The 20,106-nt window shown below is 46.6% G+C and overlaps 1 protein-coding gene across 4 annotated transcripts in view; it reads left to right on the top strand.

The window, feature by feature from the left end:
* The window catches only part of LOC138488560 (asparagine synthetase domain-containing protein 1-like), a 205,245-nt gene that overhangs the window by 28,734 nt on the left and 156,405 nt on the right, over window positions 1–20,106 (top strand). The window contains exon 2 of one of the 4 annotated variants that reach the window (XM_069615635.1): window positions 13,368–13,487. The exons of the other annotated variants lie outside the window; for them this stretch is intronic. The gene's annotated coding sequence lies outside the window, so the exon portion shown is untranslated. The remainder of the gene's footprint in view (window positions 1–13,367; window positions 13,488–20,106) is intronic. 4 annotated transcript variants of the gene reach the window in all.

Genomic DNA, 20,106 nt, shown 5'->3' on the forward strand with positions numbered 1-20,106 from the left:
GCCCGGGTGGTAAATGAGTCCCACAGGTAAAGTAGTTCCTTTCAGGCCTCAAGGAGGCCGGGGTTCTGCAGCATGGTCTGCATCAGGTAAGTGCACCCAAACACTTTCATAATGAGCCTGGCGCCTATGGCGCCAGGACTGACGTTTTCTATGAGCCTGGCGCCATAGGCGCCCGGACGCTGTCCAAAGGGCCCCTATAAGGGGTTGCTGGGACCTTCCCCGGGGACTTGATGTCCGCTTTCGGGGACGCAGGGCCTGAGTCGGCTCCCCGGGAGCGGGCATGTGACAGTTCAGGGTCCCTTCTCACGCAACCCCAGTAGGGGGACGCATTTCCAACTTCACCCAGGCTTGGGAAGGGATCACATCGGACAGATGGGTGCTGTCAACAGTATCCACAGGGTACTGTATAGAACTACTGCAGCGTCCCCGGAACCATCCTCCACGACAAAGAGTACACTCTTTAGAACATCAGAAGATTCTCCTCGAGGAGATCGCCATTCTGCTAGCAAAGGACGCAATACAACTCGTCTCGGGACACCAGGTAAACAAGGGTATTTATTCAACTTACTTCCTTGTGCCAAAAAAAGATTTGACAATGCGCCCAGTATTGGATTTACGGCCTGCCAACAAGTTTGTCAAGCCCCAAAAGTTTCGTATGACTACGCTACAAGAGGTAATCCCCCTCCTAAAAAAGGGGGATTACATGGCAACCTTGGATATGAAAGATGCCTATTTTCATATTTCCATGTTCCCAGCGCACAGAAGGTACTTGCGCTTCAAGGTGGACTGTCGGCACTACCAATTCAAGATACTGCCTTTCAGGATAGCTTCGGCACCAAGGGTATTCACCAAGGTACTGGCGGTGGCGGCTGCACACCTACGCAGGGAGGCAATCCCGGTGTACCCTTATCTGGACGACTGGCTCATAACGGGGGAAACCCCAGTAATTTGCAGGACAAACATTCAAAGGACTATCGACCTCCTCCACAAATTAGGCTTCTCAATCAACGAGAAAAAGTCAAGCCTGGTGCCAAGCACCTCTAAACAGTTCCTAGGAGCAATCCTAGATACTCCAGAGGGGTTGACCTTTCCTTCAGAGGAAAGAATTCAGAATATACTACTGCAAATTCCGCAATATCAGTCCGGTCACCAAATAACGGTACGCAAAGCAATGCGTTTACTGGGCATGATGGCGTCATGTATTTACCTGGTCCCCCACGCGCGCCAGCGCATGCGTCCCATGCAGGAATGGTTGGCGAAACAATGGTCTCAGGCAAGTGGTCAGTGGGAAGATCTAGTGGTCGTTTCGCCAACACTAGTACAAAGCTTTCACTGGTGGACAAGAGAGAATCTTGCACAGAGAAAACCCTTTTACGATCCCGAAGTACAGGCAGTAGTCGCTACCGATGCATGTCTGACGGGGTGAGGAGCTCACCATCTCCACCGCACAGCTCAGGGTCTCTGGTCTCCCTCAGTGGCCAAGAACCACATCAACCTGCTAGAGCTTCTGGCAGTATTCAGAGCGCTTCAAGCCCCACCTACTAAACCTGTCAGTGCAAATCCGGACGGACAGCACAACAGCCATGTTCTACCTGAACAAGCAAGGAGGGACTCGTTCGCCAAATCTGTCCAAGCTTGCCCAGAAAATCTGGATATGGGCACTCAGACGGAACATCTTCCTGTCATCACAACATGTTCCAGGGGAGCTCAATTCCCTAGCGGATGCTCTGAGCAGAGACTCCCTCCCAGAGGAACACGAATGGGTTCTACACAGAGAGGTCGTAGAAAATATCTTCTCTCAGTGGGGTTTCCCCACTATAGACTTATTCGCCACAAGCGAAAACAGACAATGCCCAGGATTTGCATCCAGGTTCCCCCAACCAGACTCCCAGGGGAACGCCCTGTGGATGAACTGGTCAGGGATGTTTGCGTACGCTTTTCCACCAACTCCTCTCATCAGGAAGGTGGTGAACAAGATGAACAGAGAGTCGATGACGCTCGTCCTAGTTGCTCCCATGTGGGCAAGACAACCGTGGTTCCCACACCTACGCAGGATGGCGGTGTGCGAGCCCATCAAACTTCCAGCCTGGTACAACCTACTGTCCCAGCACCAAGGTCAAACGGTGCATCAGCAACCCAACTCAATGAACCTGGCAGCATGGCTCCTGAGGTCATAGAGTTTGGACATCTCATTTTACCACAGAGGTGTATGGACATCCTAAAGGAATCTAGGAAACCAAACACAAGACACTGTTACTTTGACAAGTGGAAGAGATTTGTTATCTGGTGCCAGAGTAGACAAATCAACCCAGTTGATTGCACTCCTTCCACTATTGTTACATACATGCTCCACCTGCTAGACGCAGGATTGGTTTTTAACTCACTGAAAGTACACCTGGCAGCCCTGTCGGCATACACCACTTCCCATAACTAGCTCTCGTGGTGGAAAGTACCAGTAGTTGAAGCCTTCATGGAAGGAGTAAAGAGACTTCGCCCTCCTATTTCGAACCCACCACCAGGGTGGGACCTTAATGTGGTGCTATCTAAGCTCATGGGGGCACCCTTTCGAGCCCATGCATAAAAGCAGTCTCAAACACCTGACTTATAAAACGGCCTTGTTAGTAGCTATTACTTCTATAAGAAGGGTCAGTGAAATTCAGGCTCTGTCAGTGCAGGATCCCTTATTTACTGTCCATAAAGACAAACTGGTTTTACGCACACACCCTAGGTTCTCACCTAAGTTTATATCTAAATTCCACGTAAACCAGTCCAACGAGCTTCCGGCTTTCTTCCAGGACCCTCAAAGCTCGGCTGAGGTGAAACTACACACCCTAGATGTGCGTAGGGCGGTCCTCTACTATGTAAATAAAACCAGACCGCTAAGGAAAACAGATCAACTGTTTGTCTCCGTAGCTACAGGCAGAGAGGGGGATCGCGTCATTAAAGGTGCCATCTTGAAGTGGATTATTAACTGTATCCAGCTGTGTTACTCACTCTCTGAAAGAACTATGCCTTTCACGCCAAGAGCCCACTCTACTAGAGGCATTGGGGCCACTCTGGCTTTTATTGCAAATGTACCCCTTGACACCATTTGCAAAGCAGCTACTTGGAGCTCTATTCACACTTTTACTCAGCATTACTGCATTGACACCCATTCCAAGGCAGATACACAAGTGGGACAAGCGGTTCTAAGACACTTATTTGCTCATGACCGTTCTCACATCCCACCTCCTTCTTCAGGTACTGCTCGCTAATCTATGCACAGCATGTGATCTAAGCAGATTCCACAAGCCTCAGAAGGGATACATTACTCACCGTAATCGTATTTCTGACGCTTGTATCTGCTTAGATTCACATGCGACCCACCCTTTCTCCCCTCTGAGAGAAGGCGCATGGTTGCTTGTAGTCTTACCTTTCTATCTATCTGCTTGGATTATCTGTACTCCCGCTACTCCTCATGCTACCTCATGTCAGAAAAAATACAATCTGAGGATCCTAGACGCGTGAGGGATCTTGGGTACAGTGGACATCCCACTAGGGATAGTGTTACTGGCACGCCCTGTGTCGACGGCCATTTTCGAGTTTCGAAAAACAAACTGTAATACTCTGCAGCTTCCACTAGATGTCGGCCTATGCACAGCATGTGAATCTAAGCAGATACAAGCATCAGAAATACGATTACGGTGAGTAATGGAGCGGGTGGACCTGGGTGCGGAGAGGTCATAGGGGAGGACAGTGTCAAATCTTGTGACACAGCTGACCGTGAACCATGTCTCAGTGAGACCGAGGTCAAGTTCCTCCAAGAGGCGGCACATGTCAGAGGAGTGTTTGACAGCTGAGGGAGAGTTAAGAGTGGCAATATGGAGATGGTTGCCATCCTTGAAAGATTTCCGGGGAGGGGTACAAATCAGAGGTAGGCCCTGCGGAGGTGTAGAAGAGGAATGAGGAGAGGGCAAGGACCCAAGGAGAAGACAGCAGGGGAAGGCGAGGAAGCCGTGGAGGGAAGAGAGGGGACAGCAGGAGAAGGAAGGAAATTGATGAGGCGCAGGAAGCGTCTATCAAAGAGGAGAAGATTGGCCTGAAGGCCTTGGACCAGGATGGTACCATTCAAGTAAACCTTAATGATGACCTTAGAGGAGTGGAAGGAGGTCAGGAGGGCCTCCCACCGGGTGCCGCCATTGATGGTTGAAGAAGAGAAAGGAGAAAGCACAGAGAACATATGAAGAGTCTATAGGTCTGGCGAGGGAACGACAAAGAAGATGCATCTCCCTAACAGCAGGGGGACCTGTGTGAAGAAACTGACTACAGGATATATTTCAGGTACAATAACCTGGGGGTCTTCATGATTCCCCAGGACACATAGGCATAGTTATATCAACAGTAAGGCCGTAAATGAGGACTCACCGAAGACAAAGAGGCTGGTGGAGACTGAAGGCAGCTTCAAAACAGATCGGTACTTGTGATCACATGTTTTAGGAGGTTTAGCCTAACAATATGAAACACAAAATTCCCTCGACGAAAGTGGCAACAAAAATCTGTTTATCCATACATGAGAAAGCAAAGGTGGCAGGTTTAGATGGAATAGGCTAGTCTATGGTTTACTTCATGGTCTAGGTCTGGTTTCGGTCTTCAAACTGAGCAAAATGTGCAGATGTCAACAGAGGGCAAATCGAGGCAACAGAGATTGGGATCCTGCAGGATCTGCACAGTTTGAAACTGAGCTTCTTTTGCATAAGCATCTGCAGCTGAGAGAAATGAAAGAGTTAGTTTTAAGTTGTGTGAAGAATGAAATATTGTCGATCCTTCATGGTTAAAATTCCTATTGAATATGAACGCATTGCATTTTCCTAAAAGAAACGTTGAACTCTGGGACACTTAGTTAGTGGGGTTTCTTTTGGAATATTGGGAGTAGGGCTGTAGCTGCACAAGGGTGGTGGTGTTTGGGCATCATTTGATTTCAATTTAATTTGGGTCTGTACATTGTTTTGGTGGCCTCGCTTGTAGAGAATGTCAAATGTATTGAGCTTTAATAAAATTCAAATGTAACCTTTCTGAGAAATCTGTTTATCCAAGAGGACACTGCAGTTGGTAAGGCCAGCATCAGGAAATGCTACCATTATACAGGCATGTCCCGATGTGGAGGTTACCACCTGCAGTTTTAAACATGTGTCCCCAACAAAATCACTGTATGCCAATCATGTATGTTTGCTCTCATTTGCTACAAACAAAGAACATTCAGTTGAATAAACCAACTGAATCTGCACATTTTAGTAAAGGTCTCCAGAATGTCTTCAATTCGGATCTCATGTGGTTCTGTAGTTACAGCAAGCACAGCAAAAGGAGTTTGTATAATGTGCAGGTGCAAAATCACTTTTGTTTGTTTTTAAATCTGTTTATTGATTTTTCACAACATAAAAATGTCTTTAACTGAAAACATTCCTGGGTATATCCTCTGGAGTTTGCTCAGCATATAATGCCAGCAGAATAATATCTTGTACCACATCTCCTGCAGTTGTGAGGATTTGGCCATCTTGGGGATTAATCTCTATAGTTTGTCACAGCACTCTTTGGGTATCTTCCCTCCCCATACTGCCCTCTGACCGTCCCATATATAACCAGGGTCCACAGGGAACTGAATCGTTTACAGTTCTATATAGCCCTGAGATAATGCCCTTGGGTCCATCTAGGGTCCACATGGAACTGAATTGTTTATAGTTCTATATAGCCCTGAGATAATGCCCCTGGATCCGTCTTGTTATCCGAAACCTTTCGGAGGGAGTTAGTTGGCGAACGACTGCACCTCCTAATTTCTGGGTTGGATAGCCAATGTCTGATTTGGAAGTATATGTACCTCTCTTTTTTCATCTAGCCCAAAAGCCTGTTTACACTCTATAAAGGACCTAATTTCACACCCTTGAAAAAATGTCTCTAATCTTATGACACCCCCTCGTCTGCCAGCTTTGGTAAGACCCCTGTTCCATTCCTGGAGAAAACTCTGGGTTGTTAAAAATAGGTGTGGAAGTGAAAGTGGTAATGTCAAATTTCTCAGATAATCTGTCCCACCTGTCCGCTAGAGGTTTTGTGATTGTACCGCCGGAGCATAACACTTCCTTCGGCTCGTGTTTCACCACCGCCCTATCCATGTCCACCCACAGTTTCCCTTCTCGCCACCCCCACAAACCATTCTCGGATAATTTGTATCTGCTCTGCTTTGCAATGCAATAGGACGTTCTTGGTAGAGCAGTGGAAGCAACCACGCAATTAGGCGATGAATTTCAGATTGGCACTGAGGCCAAAATCCCAGGCGGAGTGAGCAGTCCCTGCAGTCTTCTACAGTCTCTTTGCAGTGTCTACACTTGGAGGTGGAGTTGCAACCTGGCCCTCCATATTACCTACTACTGGCCGCGGAGTGAGCAGTCCCTGCAGTCCGTGCAGGAACTGCGAATACAAGACTCACCCAGGTAACGCCTCCCCAGTACTGTTCGCCATTAACTTTTCAAAATCATTACTACTACCTCGTCTGCCTATTTGCCGTGTGGGGTCTGCGGGAAGGCTCCCTTGAACCACATGGCGCTAAAGTAGAAACTTTTACTGCACCTCACCAAAACTCATGCTAGCAACTTTTCTGGAACTATGCCGTGTGGGAACTGCAGGAAGCTTCCTTTGACCCACACAGCTTCACAGTAGACCCTCTGACTGCAATCTGTTAAAAGCTATGTTATTAATCAGTGCGGAGCTACACCGTGCGAGGACGGTGGGAAGCCTCCTCTGAATCATACGGCTCACCGGTACTACCCTTCCTCACCAACTGTGAATTGTCAAAGATCAAAGAACTGCTGTGTAGATTCCCCTGCTCAGCGGAGCATACGGGTAGTTTCCTCTGACCCCTGCCATCAAATAGTTCATCAATAACAATTGGATCCGAACCGACAAAGTACACCCCTTACTATAATTGACACTGGCCTTGATTATTTTCTGCTTACCTTCTTGTTGGCCGACTCGGATTGTGCCGGCGGTACCACGGGTTCTGAAAGGGTGCCTTCACTGCCTGGCTCATCCTTGGCCTGCTGTCCCCTGCGGCCCACGCAGCGCGTCACCCTGGTGCAGGCTGCTGTCGAGGAGGCAGCGTGGTGTGGTTTGTATTCCTCCAGCACCCAGTTACTTGCAGATTAACTCTTTGTGCACCTAAGCACACGCGGAACGATTTGGTAACACCATGGCCTAAAAACAAAGGAAAAATCTGCACGAGATCCTTACTTAATACTGAATTTCTCCCTCGAACTGAAATCCCCGCTACTGATACAACTGGAAACAATTCCAGGAAACCCCAAAGAAAGCCACGTTGGCTCTAATCAAGATAATAGCCACGAAGTGTCTGAGCATTCATTATCTGCCGGAACCACTCCAACGTCAAAATCAGAACCTACATCTCATCTCTGATGTACAGTATGCCTACAGGAAACCAGGAAGGTGATACGACCATCGGAAATCAGGAAGGAAACAATAGACACTCCGCTAATAACAAGCATGTCTCGGCAGGCACTGACCTGACAGAACAAATAAGGAAAACCCCACCCAATAAGGGATTAAACGACAGGAACCCAATAAATGCCCAACTTGATCATGAACAACCCTCAGCTGAGTGCGAAAGCGGAACTCCAATCTTGCAGTATGAAAATAGGACACAACAACGAGACACACCTAAAACTGGTGACCACCTTCAAGATGGCACCCTTAGCCCCCTAAAGAAAGTTCCAGCATCCCCACCAACGAGGAAAACTCTACCTCCTATGATCAGTGGAGAAACAGCACTTATTCCCAACTTAAAAGAGGAACCCCTTCCCATGCAAACATACAAAATTCAATCAAAGGCAGACTGCCCTCAACTCGAACACACACAGAAAGACAAAGCGATGATTGCCAAGCAAAGATGGAAAATAATGTATGAACGAAAAACAAGATCCAAACGTCATGATCCGTCACCAAAGAATGCCACCAACAGACGACTAGAGAGACTTTCATTAGACCTAACAAAAATAGAAGCCCTAATGGAGCTGCAGGAACATAAAAGAAAAACAAGAAGAAGCAACAATGATCAATCTCACAAAGCTCCACCTGAAACACGTTTCCATATTCCAATTGCACAGACCCACACTACGAGTACCCCCATCCTTATTTGACGAGAGGAGAACAAATCAAGATCTGACATTTGATAATCTGAAGAAAGAAACCCACCATGACTACTCCAAATGTTCATGTATACCCTCAGAACCCCCTCAACAGGAATCTATTCCAACAATGATGTTGGACTTAAAGAATATGTTAATCGCCGTAACAACACAGACCATGATTCCATATATGAAGCTCCAAGAAGCACAGATAGAGGCTTCTCGAGAACAGGCAACCATACTAGCCTCCATTTACTCGAAACTGAAAATACACGAAGTACTAATGACCAAGCTAGAGGAGTGCCTCTATGCAGAGGCGGAAACCAGTGCATCATGACAATTAAGACTGGCAGACATAGCAAGAAATGATAGGGCTGATAGTCCATTTCACTGATGCCCTACTTGCATTGATGCATGCCAATACTGTAAGGCCAACAGGAAAACATGACGCTCATTAAACGCAACACAACTCCACCAGAGATGTGTCAGTATAAACAAAACAACCTGAATCCTTCCTGAAAATACCCGACATCGCGATAGCACCAACAAATAATACCCTCCAAATGGCAGAGGGCCTATTGATCAATCTAACCACGGATACCAACATGTCCTACCCCCTCCAGAGCACTAACAACTTACTGAGCAAACAAGACATTGCGACCAAACAAAAAGACTCCTACAGCATTTCCGATCAAACAAGACCGAATCCACAACTAATGTTGCCTGTAATGAAATCAAAGAAACAAATAAAAAAACAACAAAAGGGCTCTAGAGCATTCTTAAGGAAAATCAACAAATGAATCCGCAGAAGTCTGCAAACCGTGACAAAAATGAAAGCGGAAAGATAGACGCCCCCTTTCAATTACATAACAAGACAAAGCGTTCAAGAAATCAAGAAAACACAGGAACTCAAAGTAGCAGAAACTGACAGGGCTACAATAGAACTGTTAATGAATTTATCTACCTATTCTAAAGATGACAACATGGGGAACGAACAAGAAGACACTCGGATGAATGAATCCTCTCTCATAGTAATAGATCACTATGAACAGACCCTCTCAGATCGACAGAGTGTAATTAATCTCACCTGTGAAGACATTTTCGATTCAGATTTAAGTGGAGACATGACCAGAATAGATCCAGATGGAAATTACATCTGAGACTCCATTAGATGATACGCCCACATCCAAAGCTGCACCTCCAAAACTGAAACTTCCGCAATACATAGATCGCGGAAACCCAACCATCGGAATAGACTTAAACTTGTAAGACTTTAAACCCACAATGACAGACTTATTCTAAACAGGACAAATGCTTTACGCCTTCTACATGTGATGCCGGACTTAAAAATAGTAAAATCAAAAGATATTCAATTGTTTGAATTTATAGATCCAAAAAGATTGGACCGGATCTGGTTAGACTGCACTTCCAGAAAAATACTTCTTCAGATTGAAGCTCATAAAAAGGACATCTGAAACCTAGGGTTTGAAATAACAGAAGTTTTGAACGATACACCTTTAGACGAAGAAAGTGTAATCTCAAAGGATGATATGAGAAACAGAACCATATGTTCATCTACAAGCAGCTGTGAAAGTGCATTTTCAACCGTTTTGCCGACTGACCTTGAATGTAGGAGACGAAGTCTCAGTAGACAATATCAGCGAATCAAACAACATCTACAGTGGGCCAGACAACCATTCTGGAGAGAGACGAGTAGTACTCTATCCACATCGAATACAAGCTTTCGTGAACAACATTAACAAACCCACGTACTACCCAAGCTTTCACCATCTGCTCATGGAATACTCGTGGTCATATCCACTTTTATACCAAAACAAAAGACCGAAATTCACAAATGCTGAAATCATATGTCTACAAGAGACATGGACATCACAAAAAACGGTATGTGATGGGTATACCACATACATGAATCCTGCACAATTTGCAGGACGAAAAGACGTCCATTAGCAGGCCTGCTTACATTTATCCAGATGAGTGCCTGACTTGAAGCTATTGAAAACAAGAACATTAACTCTTGGACCCAAATTGTAATACTCCTTCAAGATCAGACAGCCGGAAATGTACCTCAACAGGGAACCCTAAATATCGACAAACACTACTTGGGGATAATTAACACATACTGGAACCCCAAAAAGATAAAAGATGAAATGTTTATTGACTCTTTCCTAACAGCCATGGATGAAGCCACTATGAAATATCCATCCATTGCCTTTTATTATATGCAGCGACTTGAACATTCAGTTCTACAACCGTGCTGGCCAAGAACTCGAAGAACATATGTTAGAACACTGTGCGCAAAGATGGTCCAAGGAAAGGTGCAACAGAAGCACGGAACGTCTTGAGGCATTCAATTCAGATGCCAAAATACCTACGCCAACTTGGTCCCACAGTAACAGCAGAGGGATCATTGACTACATCTATAAATCTGGCCACATAAAAGAACCCCTGCGACGAAACGATAACATCTACACACGGGGTAGTGATCACTACATCATGATCCGAGAATGGTTTACAAGCAGACAGTTACCAGCCCGAGTAAAACTTCCAGAGTTAGAACCGAGAACAGCCATAACCCGATTAAAATTAACACAATATCAAACAAAACACATTAAAAATAACAAAGATGGCAGATGCAGGTAAAATTCATTACGAATGGATATTACACAAATTTAGACAATCATCAACAGCTAAGATTCCCCAGAAGTATGAACATCGACATGCTTATAGCAGCACGATAGCTGCAAAGAAGAAAGAACTAAGAAACCGTCTGAAACAAATGAAGACACCCATGCTCAGAGCAACAAGTGAAAATTAAAAAAAGCCAAACAAAAACACAAAAAATTGGCTGAAAACCGCTAAAATGACTCTCAAACAGAACGACGCTGAGACGATGCTGAGAGCGATGAACTCAAGGAACACCAGAGACCTATGGAAGCTTTTGAATCTACAATCCTTAACAACCGATAACATGGTCCTAGATGTCCAAGAAGCTAGATGGACGACGCATTTCCAACAACTATATCAAAAAAGACCTTGGAAATGACACGCCTCCATTCCAAACAAGCAAAGAAAATGGTCAATCACATGGGAACCTGCAGATATGTCGATTTGCACCATGCTTTCGACAAAATAAACCGAAATATCTTATGGGAAAAGGTGGAGAAATGGGGCTGCCAACGAGACGACATTGAACCTATTAAGTTGTTTTATTCAAACACAAAAGTTCAGATACGGATGAAAAAGGAAGGTCTCGTGACTCGATCAATACGAACATGGCATGGCCTAAAACAAGGCTGCCCCCTTGCCGCAGCCCTATTTAACCTGTTGACTTCGGATTTCAAGGAAAACGTTTACACCCCTTTCATGAATCCACCTAAACTAAATTCAACTACTGTGTCGTGCATACTCAATGCCGACGATATTGTGCTTTTTGCAAAAACTCCAAGAGGCTTACAAACAGCCCTGAATAAAATGCAAGAATACATGATGACACATGAACTTGAAATAAACCTGAAGAAGACCAAAATCATAACACTATCGTGACAACCAAGATCAAAGAAAAACCCTGTTTCATTCTATCTGCAAAAAAGAAAAAATCGAACAAGTGACAACAATCAAGTACTTGGGATTCTGGATTAACCAATCACAGGTTGAACAGCCCTGGATTAAATATCTTCAATCCAAAGCGTATACACTGGCAAGGCAAGGGTTGATCATATATAAAACGTTTGGGAAATTCTCACTCAAGCCTGTAGTCCTGTTCTATAGACAAAAAGTGACTGCTATTTTGACCTATGGTGGTGCGACCATGATTAACATACACACGAGCACATGGGATTATTTTCTGTAAAAAGGTTATAGCACTTCCACAATCTACTCCGATGCCACGCATCAGATTTGAACTTGGCCTCCAGTCCCTTCAGTCAATTATCAGATGGAAACAATTTGATTTATTCAGGAAACTAAATAACAATGAACATATTCCACCTCTGAACATCCTACAAACCAACATAGAGAATATCAATGCCACAGTACTGAACAAATGGAAAGACTTTGTCAATTCCAACAGACTCGAATGTGAGATATCAATGGAAACCCTGATCAACAGACCACAAAGAGCAAAAATCCATCATGCAAGACTAGACTGGATCACTACACAGAACCTCAAAAATCAATACAAACTAACTCTCAACTGTAAGGGTGGAGCTAGAGCCTTAAATCAAATGCCACACTATCCGATTCTTTTTCCGGACCGAGGGATACGTGACACCTTTTTGAGACTCAAACTTAATCTTCTTCCGACCCAAGAAATCCTGGGAAAAAGAAACATGAAGTCCAACTCTGACCAGGCGTGTAGATTCTGCAAGAACACAGAAATCATCAAAAGCATCTATCATATAATGATTCCATTTCCAGCAATAGCAGAAAAACGCCTCTCCATCAGCCAAATTTACTTGAATGCCACAACTGAATTAGACTGCGAGGAACGGTGGTCACACCTACTTATCGGTAATAACAGAACTGAGATAACAACGGTTATCCGATTCTGGACAGAAATCTCGTCTGAAATATTGAACAGATGAACTGATAACTCTAATTCTAAGTTTCCAAATTAATCTAGTAATAGTTATCCTATTCTGGACAGAAATCCTGTCTGAAATACCAAATAGGTGAATGATGGTTTTAATTCTAAAGTTTCAAAATGAATCAAGTAACATGTACAAATGTATAAATGTAGGGTTTAATGATATAAACCAGATGCATTTTAATAAAATAAAAAAATAGGACGTTCTGGAATCTCATTCCTCCCTCCCCTTCCGGGGCAGATAGTTGAGCAAGACTAATACAGGGTTTCATGCCCACCCAAATGAAATGGCTTATGATTTTGCGTAGGTCTTTGACAAAGCTTTGTGGGACTGGCACCGGGAGAGCCTGAAATGGGTAGAGAAGCCTGTGGAGTAGAACCATTTTGACTGCTGCAAGTCTACCCATCCAGGAAACCTTAAGTGCACTCCATTTATGGAGGTCAGCTCTAGTGGTTTCCAACATTTGTGGGAAGTTGCCCCTGTACCACCCCGCTAATGTCTTTATGTCTACCCCCAGATATCTGATTTGTTTTGGGTTCCATTTGAATGGTGAAGCAGCTTTCAATGCCTTTATCTCTTTTTCTCCCCCCAGGCCCGCACAGTCAAATTAAGAAGTTATGATTTGGCTAGATTCATTTTCAGCCCTGAAACTCCCCTGAACTCTCCCAGTAGTCTCACAGTCTCCCACAGTGACCGTTCCGGGCTGGCTAAGGTAAGAAGCTTATCGTGTGCGTATGCCACGACTGTATGCTGCCTACACTCAAATCGGATACACTGTACTTCCGCGGATTCTCGTAGGGTGTGCAGCAGCGGTTCTAGCTAAATTGAGTATAAAAGGGGGGAGAGCGGACATACTTGCTTTGTACCCCTGCTTAGTGAGAAGGCTCCTGAGAGGTAGTCATTGATGAGAAGCTGCACTGTGGGAGACTTATAGTTGGAGCCAACTATTCAAATAAAATCTCCACCTAGACCCATCTTTTCCATCACCTTAAATAAAAAGGACCATTCCACCCGGTCAAAGGCCTTCTCGGCGTCGAGGGAAAGTAGGACCGCCAGGGTCGATGTTTTGCACACTTTTTCCACCAGATGGCTATGCGCCTAATATTATCAAAGGTCTGGTGGCCCCGGATAAACCCCGACTGATCGGGTTGAGTAAGTCAGGTAAAAGACCATCGTCCCTACTCGCCAGAATTTTTGTATACATTTTGGCATCCACATTAAGGTAAATAGGCCGGTAAGAACCACATTGTGTGTGATCTTTGTTCGGCTTAGAGATTATGGTGATTTTGGCTTCCTCCATCGATGCCGAGATTCAACCGGTCCCCCGGAAGTGATTAAATAATGAAGTGAGTTGTGGAAGTAAAATTCTCATGAAAGTTTTGTAGAAGATTGTGTTGGAACCATCCGGCCCACGGGACTTATGGCAGAGCTTTTTGATCACTTCTTGGACTTCGTCCTCTGTTATCTCCCTCTCCAGCCCTTCCCTATCTTCAGGCCTCAACGCAGGCAGGCTAATCTTACTCAGAAATTCTACCTGGCGGCTGTCAACGCGATCTTGGATGAATACAGGTTTGCGTAATATTGCATAAAGGATTCTTGTATGTCAGCGGTGCGGGAACGTCCGATTCCCGGAATCATTTTTGAACTTGCTGCCCCTCTCAGTAGTCTAGCCAAGAGCCTGTGCGCCTTGTTCACCTGCGCGTATTATCGCTGACGACATACAGAAGGGACCTCTCAGCATTCCTTGTGCTGAGGACGTTAAGTTGCTCCACCACCTGTGTGCATTCTCGTTGAGCCTTCCTAGTGAGAGTTGTTATAATCCGCTTCCTTAGACCTTCTATTTCTGCCTCCAATTGAGATTCCATAAGGGGAAATTGGGAAACCCATGCCATCTTGGCCGCAATAGTTCCCCCCCCCCTAATCGTGGCCTTAAAGCATCCCAGCGAACACTCACACCTGTATCCTCCACTCCATTGCGTAAAAAAAATGAGGTCATCGTGGCCTCCAGGTCCTCTCTGATGTTGGGGTCTCTCAGTTCCCCTGGTGTATTCCATCCCCATAATCTCCTTCTATGACAAAGTAGTGGCAGGGTCATTGTGACCACTGTGTGGTCAGCCACACCCAGCAAGTCCACCTCTATACCCCTAATTTCCCCCAGTCGGGGGGCCAAGACCCACACATAATCTATTCTGGAGTGGGAGTCATGTACATTTGAAAAGAATGTGAACCCTTCATCCTTCCTCGCACCTCTCTCCATGCATCCCGAAGGCCCAAGGCTTCGACCGTATTCCTCAGGGATGTTGAGGCCTCTCCGCCCCTATGCCCGAGTCCTCCCACACTCCTAGCCAAGTCCCGTGACCAGGTTAGATTGAGATCCCCCATCATGACAACATGTCCTTGAGCGAACACCTCCAATGTCCCCAGCACATCCCTAAGAGAAGGCTCCTGAGCCACGTTTGGAGCATTTATCGAGGCTATCGTGTAGTTTGACCCTTCAGCCTCGCCCATTACCATAATGTATATGCCCCCTTTATCTGCCTTGGAGCCAGTAATGTGGGTGTGTGAGAATGATAGACAGGAGACAAAACTTGTGCTGCAATAATCTTTATTATTGCCGTATGGTTGATCCGGAAAGAGTCAATAACTGAGGTGTGGTACATCAATAATAAACTGAAAGTTCTGGCGGTTGCTTCACCGTGGGGTTTTTCCTTCCCCAATTGCCCTTGGGATAAGGCTGTGGTCCTCTAACTCGGGTTGTCTGGGTAGGCCCACCACTCGGGGTTGCCTGCGTGCTCCTCGGTGTCCTGTGAAAATAACAGACAGCCTTGTTTAGAAAAGGCGGGCCTTTATATACTTCACTGGGTTCAAATCCCCACCAATGAGCAGACGTCTTGCCTAGCTCGTCTGTTATTGGTTGGGAAGGTTTGGCCCCGCCTCCCTTAAAACCGGGTTTCCCTGCCGTCGGTTTTGCCTGCCCCTGTAGCATGGGGACTGTTCCTGAAGCATTTCCGTCGGCGGCATTCATGCGGCGCCGGGACTTGGGTACATAGGGGTGGCCTCTGATGTCGGGGTTCTTACTCCTCCTCGGCCGCGGGCCGCGGCCTGCATCCTGACAAGGTCCCCGCCCCCTTCCCAGTCCGGGTCGGCGACTCCAGTAAGGTGAGTAGCTAACCCCGCCGTAGCGTTCGGCGGGGCCGGCTCCGCTCCCGTCAGGATCGCCGAGTTCGTCCGATGTGTGCGAGTTGGTGGCTTTTCCCAAGGCCGCTGCCGGCACCTCTTCACAGGGTGTCAACCCCATCTCTAAATGTCAACGCCACCCCACAGGTTTTGTTCAGGGCAGGGGCTTGAAAGATATGGGAGAAACCCCTCAGGCAAAGCCGTGCATGGTCCCCCGCGAGCATGTGGGTTTCCTGAATGGCCAAGATGTCTGGCCCTGTTCGCCTGATGAATAGTTCTAGTTTCTCTGTCTTGAATTCAGCCCCCTCATGATATGGGTCGCCCACTTTAAAGTAAAAGTGGGCAGAGCGGACATCCTTGCAAGTTATTCTTACTGTTGGTTTCGCCTGCCCTTGCCGCCCCCCTTCTCCAAGATCTGGTCATGCGGCCCTCTTTCAGATCCCCCCCTGACCCATCACATCAATCGCCCTTGGAGCCCTGTCTTCATGTTGCCCCCACTCACACTTGTCATGGACCTGTCACCCCCTTCCTCCACCCCAAACCCCAACAAACGAGGCTTCCTCGTCCCCTTCCCACCCATCCCAACACCCATTGGGATCCGCTGCCTGCCCTCCCTCGACCCTCCTCCATATACCCCTTCCCGCCCCCCCCAAGTCCACCCGGAGCATACCCACCCTTCTAAATTCAAGACAGTGTGCCCTCCTGCCCATACAGCCTCTTTTGGTGCCTTTGGTTGCCGCCACCCCATATTGTGGAAACTCGTGACCTCCTCACTTCTGTGTCGCTTCCCTTCAGCTGTCTGTGAGGGCCCCCCCCCTCGACCCAACCCCAGATGACTGGGATGTGGTCCTCGGGCAGGGGGTCCTCCTTCCTCGACAGCCTTCCGCTAACTTCCAGTCCCAAGACCGAAGTCTTGTACGGCTGTCAAGTGTCCTCCTGTGGGGCTTGCTCCAGTACCAAATGAAGTAGGGATTCTCCTTCCTGGGGTGAGGTTATGTGTTTCTGGGTGCCCCCCAGTCGAACATTAGCCCAAAGGGGAAGGTCTACTTATAACAAATGCTTCTTCTAGACAGCTCCCGAACCACCGGTCCCATCCGTCTACGTTTGAGGAGGGTGCTCCCTGCAATGTCCTGGTATAATTGGACCCCCTGATAGTTAAAAGGTTCTTCTGCCCTTGCCCAGAGCACTGCTTCTTTCTCGCCAAATCATGAGAACGGTGCCAACACGTCCCTAGTTCTGGCTCCACCCCCCCTCCCCAACAACCTGCCCATTCTCTACTTACTATCAAGGCCCACCTCTGCCGGGACTGTGTCTCCCAAAATGTCTGCAAAAATCTGCTGCACCTGATCCTTGAGGTCTTTGTTGCATACCGATTCTGAGAGGCCTTTAAGGAGGATATTTATTTTCCTTGATCTGTTTTCCATATCTTTCGTCTGTAGCTGAAGGTTCTGGGTTGCCATATTCAGTCTTTCAATTGCCTCCCCGTATTCTCTGGCAGCTAACTCCATCTCCTGTAATCCCCTCTCAAGCAGGTCTTTTTGTTCTCCCAGCTGTCCCATTTCCTGCCTCATCTCTGCCGTCGCTGTGTTGAGGTCTGCCTCAACAGCTGGAATTGGTCTTGGAATGCCTTTGTAAGGGAAGTTGCAGGCTCATGAGGTCCTCGTTTAGGTATTTTTGCGAGAAGTGCTCTCCCCCTGCCTCCTTCATTCCTGATTCTGTCATGGTGGTACCAGTCCTATGGGTCAACCTTGAATCTCCCGGTCCCCATATTGTGAGAAGAGTGCCCAACATGTAGGATGTTTGGATTTTGACATTCGCTCACCCCCCCATGTACCAGACCGCTGGTGGGGTAAGCTTTGCCTCCTTTCACTGACTGCTTCCCAGGCGTCTGAATATGCTGCTTGTCCCCCTGCTTGTCGCCTCCTCAGGTCTTCGGGGGGGGGGTAATGGGTCAATGGATGATGCGCCTGGAGTGCGCCTTGCGGTAGCACGACCTCTCTCCCCCCGCGATTGCGAGCTGTTGCGCCCCTCCAGCTTTGCTGTTGTGAATTTCCCTGGGGGGTCCCTCCGAAGTACAGGCCTCTTTGCCAGTGAATAAAATAGATTGGGGGCTAACTAGAAAAATTACGTGCTTGGGAATTCGTTATTAGGTTGTCTAGTTTTTTGTTGTTTTTACCAGAAATTATAGCTGCAAAACCCTTGAATGCAGAGATCGTCCCCAGGCCTCCTAAAATTAAGGTAACTTTGTATTGCTTTCTGGGCAATGCGCTTCTCTTTAGTTTGTTTGTAAAAAACAAACTTCTTGTTCTTATAACATTCTAAGATGTTTATTAATGAATATTTTCAGGAGATAAATGCACTTGACCATAAAAATAATTGCGCTTAGCCGACACGTGTTTCGGCCGTTGGTCGTCTTCAAGGCTATTAAGAGTTTGTTTCCCATTGGGTGTCTTTGACAAAGAATTCAAGCGGTCCCATAAATTGATTTAAGGGAGACTTTTGTTAGATTAGTTCCAGTGTATTGTTAGCGAAATATGGTAATTCAATTAAACTGCATCTATTTGAGGTTCTGATCCTCCGAAAAAGGTGTCTGATTAAGGATCACCCGTGGCATGCCGCGTGGATGACGGTCGAAACACGTGCCAGATAAGCGCAATTATTTTTATGGTCCAGCGCAATTATCTCATGAATACTCTTTGCCAAAGAGTGTGGCGCCTTTCAGGACCTCCGCCCCATGGGGGGGGCAAGCTCTTCCTTCAATCTGGCGAGCAGCCTGAGTCCACTCCTGTGGATGGGCCCCCTCCTCACCTTTGTCCGTTTGGAGCGTGGTGTGTGCCTGCCAGGCCGCATCCAATGCTCTATATGGGCCGAGCTCCCTTCCAGTTCACTGTAACTGTCCCGGCCCTTCCCCTTCTGCAGAGCTCTGTGTGTCTCCTCGACTAACGCTCCTCACTTGTTCCCCCTCTGGTGCTTCTGCAGGGAGCCAGCTGTGGTTGGCTGCCCAGTGCCTAGTTGCTCTGCTGCTGCCCGCCGGCGGGTGCTGACCGCTCTCTCTGGATCTTGTAGGTGTCCACCCAGCAGCCACGGGGGCTTCCTGCTCCTTTTTACCAGTGCGTCCTTAGCTCGGCAGCTCTGTGAGCGTGATCAACGGCAGCCTGTACTGCAGCGGGGTTCCGCCACTGACCTGCTCCTCTGGGCTTGGGGAGTTTCTATCGGTAATCGGCTCTCCTCACAGCCCACGCCGAATGGTGCTGCCCTGCTCCATGCCTTAACATCCAGTGTTTGAGGGAGACGGCTGCGCTCGGCCCCAAGCTTTCCAACGGTGGTCGGGGGTTACCCTTGGTCTCTCCCGCTGCTCACTGAACTGAAAGGTGGCTTCAGGGTGGAGGGAAAGCCACTATTTGTTCGTGGGCTAGCGGAGCGGCTGCTGGCACGTCCATCTATCAAATACAAGTAGACCAAGATACTTCTTGAATAAGTAAGTACTATAACATTATACTAACACAATCATAAAAAACAACTCAATACCTGTGGTATGCAAACCAAGGTATAACCTTATTTAGAGGAGCAGGAAGCAAGTGAAGGTGAGTCGAACCTAAGGTTATACATTCAGGATAGTAATATACCTTTCTTGGGGAATAAGACCAGGTTAGATATACTTTTAGAATGCAATCAGTATTTCAAGGGTGATTGACCCTGTCAGTCATGCAGTGACACTCAGTTATGAAATCACATGATAAACCAACCCTGTTACAAGTATACACATTGCAACATTACTTTAAGTTCAGAGCTATTAAAACAACTCATATACTTTCTGTAGGGGCCTTAAGCTACTCTATGATAAGTATGAAAACTCAATAACTATTTTAGAATGCACTAAGAAAATCAGGGAAAGCAAAACCCTTTTATGCTTTAAGAATGACACAATGTATTTTAAGGTAACTAACTGACCCTATGGCTATTTTAGAAATCCTCTAAGCATTTTCAGGGAAAGACAATCCAGTGTTACAAGTTTAGAAAAGCAGCAGTTATTTGAGGTAAGTAAAGAACCGTATACTTTTAAGAGGGGCTACAAGCAACTCCTAAGACAAGTATTAACTTCCAGACTGTTTTAGATCTGTATGAAGTAGACCACGGAAAGCAATACCCTATGA

The sequence above is a fragment of the Ambystoma mexicanum genome, chromosome 9 (genome assembly GCF_040938575.1).
Source record: "Ambystoma mexicanum isolate Mex_15411 chromosome 9, UKY_AmexF1_1, whole genome shotgun sequence".
NCBI classification, from domain to species: Eukaryota; Metazoa; Chordata; class Amphibia; order Caudata; family Ambystomatidae; genus Ambystoma; species Ambystoma mexicanum.